Below are 5,920 nucleotides of genomic sequence, written 5' to 3'. Positions count from 1 at the left end.
GTTGGTTTCACAACGTGGTGAACCTAAGCGGTGTCACTGAATTGTGCACATAAAGTGGTTGAAATGGCGAGTGTTTTGTTACCTACTTTATCATCCACACACACTCAAAATGATCCACACTTTCTGTTTTCCCAGGAACAGTAGAACCCTCCCTCCAGGCCCTACTGTGCCCTCTCCCTGGGGCTTGACCTGCACTCTTTCCTCTCAAGCCCTTTTGCCTCAGCACCTCTCCACTGACCTCCATCTGACACTTGGGCCATCTCTAGTTCTATGCGACTCAGTTTAAGTCCACTACTTTAATCACGCCTTCACGTTTTAGCCGTACCTTAGCAAAGGCTGAAACATGTGTTTTAGGACATTTGACTCTTTGAAACTATTGAACAACCAACACAGGCCAAGCCAGCCTTGAAGGCCTGCACTGGATTCTTTTGGACTCCAGACCAAGAAGCCAAGTATAAACCGCAGGACCCAAGGGAAGCTCATGCAGATTTCACAATTGCTTGATTTCTCCCTCCTCACTCTTGGAGATTCTTTTTGAAGGGCAGTTTTCTTTCAATACTGGAAACTCATCTTCGTTTGCCTTTTTTATTTTTCTGCTTAACAGATCATGGAGTGCGAATGTTAACGCAGGCGGTTTGCACAGGTTTTTCACCTTTGCCTCAGGGCAACTGCCAATAGGCAAAGAGTTTCTGGAGCTCACAGGCTTTAATGTTATTCTCCATAGGATTTCCTTTAGAAATCAAGTTTAAAAAAAAAAAAGTTTGGGGGGGAAGAATGTGCCCTTTTCTCCTGCAGTTGCTGCTCTAGGTGCAGGGGTTACCTTGCGGCCTTCACACCTGAAGTTTAAGTGCTCCCCCACCCTGGGGAAGGCACGGATACCTTGCTCACTGGAAACCAGGACTCGGTGCTCGACTTTGCTTTTTGGCTCAAAGTGGAGTCGGGAACACAACTGGACTACATCACACTCACCAGCGACCTAGGACCCTGTTCCAGACGAGGCTGACTTCCAGGTAGCTTTAGATCAGGAAATTTCATAATGTGCATTTCCCCTTCCCTTCCAGAACAATCCCCTGACTCCCCGCCCACCCAGAGGCTAGGGTTCATCGCCTTTCCGTTGAGTAACGACCCTTTGGGATCCCTCCTGAATTGGACAAAGGGGGTGGTTGTCCTTCCCTTACGCAGGGGGAGAGAAGAGCAGGCTACTGGAGATCCTCAAACCCACCGCGTGCGTCTCCGCCTATGGCACACCAGGAAAAAAGGGCCTTCTGAAGCTTCTCTGCAGGCGAAACACGAAGGGAGTTGGTTTCTCAACCTGGAGAGAGTAGTGGAGCGGCGGGGTCCCAGGCATGTCCGGAACTCTCCAAGACAGGCCAGGAACAGGCTGATTTTGAGGGACAGAGCCAAAGAAAAGGGGCAAATACAGCGGAGCCCCACGCCCTGAAATTAGGGTCTCGAACCCTAAGGTCTGAGCAAGCCGAGGGCCACGCCTTAAACTGACCTCCCGCCTTTATCAGGGAAGTTATCAGCCCAAATTCAGAGCTCAGGAAATGGAGAGACTGGGTAGACGAAAGTCCACATTTCTCGGACAAAACCCAAAAGATCCTTTGCCGTCGAGTCTATTACTACTCATAGGGAGCAGAGTAAAACAGCCCCATAGGGTTTCCACAGAGCGGCCGGTGGATTCGAACTACCGACTCTTAACCACTGTACCACCAAGGAGAACACCTAAATCCCTGAGTAATTAGATGTGGGGTCTGAGGAAAAGACCTTCGACAAGAAGAATTCGCCGGTTTTTTTTCCTGAGCATAAGGAAGGTTGGAGTTGCCATCAACAAAGATGGGAAAAAGGCAGGGGCAGAGGACTTTAGGGGGAAATCTGGAGTTCAATTCGGGGTCCCGGGACCGTGGTTCAAAGAGTTATTCCTCCAGTCTGCCTCCGTTTCTGCATTCATCTGAGCTGTTTTTGTTTTTTTAAATATATATATAATTTTTATTGTGCTTTAAGTGAAAGTCTACAAATCAAGTCATTCTTTCACACAAAATCCCACATTCACCTTGCTACACACTCCCAATTACTCCCCCCCTCCATGAGGCAGCCGGCTCTCTCCCTCCACTCTCTCCTTTCCTGTGCATTTCACCGGCTTCTAACCCCCTCCACCCTCTCATCTCCCCTCCAGACAGGTGATACCAACATAGTCTCAAGTGTCTACCTGATCCAAAAAGCTCACTCCTCACCAGCATCCCTCTCCAACCCACTGTCCAGTCCAATCCATGTCTGAAGAGTTGGCCTCGGGAATGGTTCCTGTCCTGGGGCAACAGAAGGTCTGGGGGCCATGACCACCAGGGTCCTTCCAGTCCCAGTCAGACCATTAAGTCTGGTCTTATGAGAATTTGGGGTCTGCATCCCACTGCTCTCCTGCTCCCTCAGGGGTTCTCTGTTGTGTTCCTTGTCAGGGCAGTCAGTCATAGGTTGTAGCCGGGCACCATCCAGTTCTTCTGGTCTCAGGATGTTGTAGTCTCTGGTTCATGTGGCCCTTTCTGTCTCTTGGGCTAGTAAGCGCCTTGTGTCCTTGGTGTTCTTCATTCTCCTTTGATCAGGTGGTTGAGGCCATTTGATGCAACTTAGATGGCTGCTTGTTAGTGTTTAAGACCCCTGTCTGAGCTGTTTTTGATGTTGGAGTTCTCGGGGGCTCGTGCTCGGCCCCCTTCCCACCCTGGGCGCCTCCTCCCTGCAGGCTAGTCCACTGCTCTGGACCCGGCCACCGTCTCCCCACACGCTGCCGCCTAGCAAAGGTGCATGTCTGGGTCAGGTCTGAGGTGCGGCGGGGAAGAGCCACCTCGCTCTGAAACTTGCGGAGACCTGACAGCGCTTGGCGTGTGGCACGCTGTCTGGCGTTTTGGAGAAGCAAGAAGGAAAAGGCCTTGGGGGAGGATCCCTGGAGAATAGGGAGGCATCCGAGAAGGCAGGTGTCCTGGCTTCCCCGAGTTTGGTGCAAAGAGATGTACTGTCTGGAGGCGGGAGATGAGAGCCCTCCCAGCAGGTCCCTGGTGGTCTAGTGGCTAGGATTCGGCGCTTTCACCGCCGCGACCCGGGTTCGATTCCCGGTCAGGGAAAGCTGTTTTGCGACACCTCCGCAGGAATCTTCTTTAGCCTTGTTTCATGCAGAAAAGTCCCAGCATCCCCCAGGCTTGGAGAGGTGATCTTCATTGCCTTGAGGCCCCCAACAGCTGTATCCTGCTCTGGGCCACCGGGAACCGCCACCGCTTCTGTAGTCCTCATCTTAGAAAACTAACCTTTCTCTTTCAGAATGTTCATCTCAGGAGAACAAAGTAGAACCTGGGACAAGAGCTCCAAATCTTCCTTTTCAAAGCAATTTTAAATATAAAAACGTTGAAAGAGTAGTGACTTTATATATTCTTCATGCACATTTACCAATGAACATTTTCCATGTTCGTTTTGTCATTCCTCCATATATATGTATTTGGTACCCCATTTAAGAGTAACTTGCAGATATCTCAAGATCCTTTGGTTCCTCCTTTCCTTTGGCAATACCCCTCTAAACTAGACTCTTGGGAACTTTTCCTCTTTGTCCTCTCAAAGACGCTCCTCTTGCCCCTTCAGCATAAACTCTCAGGTGTGACCTGGAGCCCCTCCAGAAATTACAAAGACTCCAGTCACTGGGAAAATCTTAGGTGTTTAGAGATTACCTCTTAGGAACCAGGGAAAAAGTCCAAATCCTTTGAGTAAAAATTATTTGTATACTCCACAGACATGCTCATTTGCCCCTACTCACAGCAGTGAGAAACAAATTTGCAAAGGAAGTCACAGCATCCTTGAATCCTGTGATTGCTCCTTTATGTGAGTAAGTTTTGACAATGAGAACTGCCCTAACTGAGTCAAAATACCTAACTACAATGGGGCTGATTGGACCCCATGGTGGTAGGGGCCAAGTGGCAGGACTCAATCGACAAAGACAAGGTGGGAGTGGTTAGTGGTTACCACAATGGACAGTGGAGTCAAAGCAGTAATCAGGATAATCTGACTTGTATGGACTTATGGTGTTGGCTAATGAGTCATAGTGTCCTAGGAGTGAAATAGACAGGAAATCTACTAAATGTTTACTTGATCTCCACAAGCAGAAGAATTCTAGGTCAAGGGAACGGCAGTCTAACGTGAATCAACAGAATAGAGTTGCAGTCCCTCAATCAATTTCCAGCCTAGAGCCAGTTTACAGACCCAGAATCCCTTACATGTAGGGGAAGCCAAGTCTCCTTGAGGAAAGGCCCACTGCACTGCCAAAAATTTATGCTGTTACATTTCTCCCAGACTTCCCCAAAGTCATCTACAGGCTTTTCTGAGAGTGATTGTTCATTGGAGAAAGGGAAATAACCAGACTTTTTGGGCATTCCTGTATACTGGCTCTTAACTGACACTAGTTCCAGGAAACCCAAAACATCACTGTGGCCCACCAGTCAGAGTAGGGGCATATGAAGGTGAGATTCTTATTGCACTCTTAGCTCAGATTCTTCTCACAGTGGTTCCAGTGTGTCCCCAAACCCATCCCACAGTGATTTCTCCAGTTCCGAAATGCATACTCAGAATAGATTTACTCAGCAAGTGACACAATCCCCACACTGGATATGTGACAGGAGGAATAGGGGCTATTAGGGTACGATAGCCCTAAGATGAAGCCTTTAGAACTGCCCCGATCTAGGAAAATAGTAAACCAGAAGCAATACTGCATTCTTGGAGGAATTGCAGAGAGTATTGCCACCATCGAGGGCTTGAAGAATGCAAGGGCCATGATTCCCACCACATCCCCATCCAGCTCACCTATTGGGCCTGTGGAAAAAACAGATGGATCTTGTAGAAAGACAGAGGGTTACTGTAAACTTAACCAAGTGGTGACTCTAATTGTAGCTCCCATTCCACATGTGGTTTCATCGCTTGAGAAAATTCATATATCTCCTGGGAACTGGTATGCAGCTATTGGTCTGACCAATGCTGTTTTCCCATTTTCAGTTCTGAAGAAAAACCATAAGCAGCTTTTCTTCAGCTGGAAAGGCTAGCAATATACCTAAACTGTCCTACCTCAGTGATATATCAACTCTCCAGCCCTATGTCTTAATTTAGACCTCAGGGACCTTGATTGCCTTTCCATTTCACAAACCGTCACACTGGTCCACTACATTGATGACCCTACACTGATTGGACCCAGTAAGGAGGAAGTGTGAATGACTCTGGACTTACTGGTAAAACACTTGTATGCTAGGAGTTGGGAAATAAATCCCACCAAAATTGGGGCTCCTTCCAACTCAGTGAAATTTCTAGGAGTTCAGTGGTGTGGGGCAGTGGTGTGGCTCATGCAGGAAGAACCATCCTTGTTGGTAGTCCCCGGGTATCTCCTGGTGTTCACTGGTCGGTGAGGGAACATCACATGTTGTTTACCTCTTATGCCTGACCCTCTCTGCACGTCTCTTCTCTATTATGAAACAGCACTCAGAAAGGATTAGGAGTAGGACCCACCCTTCTCCAGTATAACGAAACTGATACTCTCTTCAAAGAGTGGGGCAAAAATGTGGCAGTTGGCTTCTATTTTGTCCAATAGGGCCACTATGAGTTGAAATTGAGTCCACCCACAGTGGCTATCTTCAAAGAAAAACTCTATTACCCCCCAAAAGGTCACATTCACAGGTATAGGGGTTAGGACTTTGATATTTCCCTTCGGAGGACACGATTCAATCCTAAACACTAGAGGGAGAGAGAATTCCATGGCTGATGGTCTTCTTAATGTTGGTAAAAATCCTGTCTGTTTTCACAGCCTGGAGATCCTGAAACAAGTTCTAGTTGACAAGAAAGCATTTCTTCTGGGGCTGTGAGTGCCCCCTTCAGTTTCATCTGATTTTTTCTTGAAATATAT

At 48.0% G+C, this 5,920-nt stretch overlaps 1 non-coding gene across 1 annotated transcript; it reads left to right on the top strand.

Annotated features, from left to right (window-relative positions):
• Positions 1 to 3,041: 3,041 nt before the first annotated feature.
• On the top strand, positions 3,042 to 3,113 carry TRNAE-UUC (transfer RNA glutamic acid (anticodon UUC)). Its single transcript has one exon. It is a non-coding gene; the product is annotated as a tRNA-Glu (tRNA).
• The last annotated feature ends 2,807 nt before the right edge of the window (positions 3,114 to 5,920 follow it).

The sequence above is a fragment of the Elephas maximus genome, chromosome 3, assembly GCF_024166365.1.
Source record: "Elephas maximus indicus isolate mEleMax1 chromosome 3, mEleMax1 primary haplotype, whole genome shotgun sequence".
Taxonomy (NCBI): Eukaryota; Metazoa; Chordata; class Mammalia; order Proboscidea; family Elephantidae; genus Elephas; species Elephas maximus.
The sequence above is the reverse complement of the archived record's forward strand: the minus strand, read 5'-3'. Positions and strand labels throughout refer to the sequence as shown.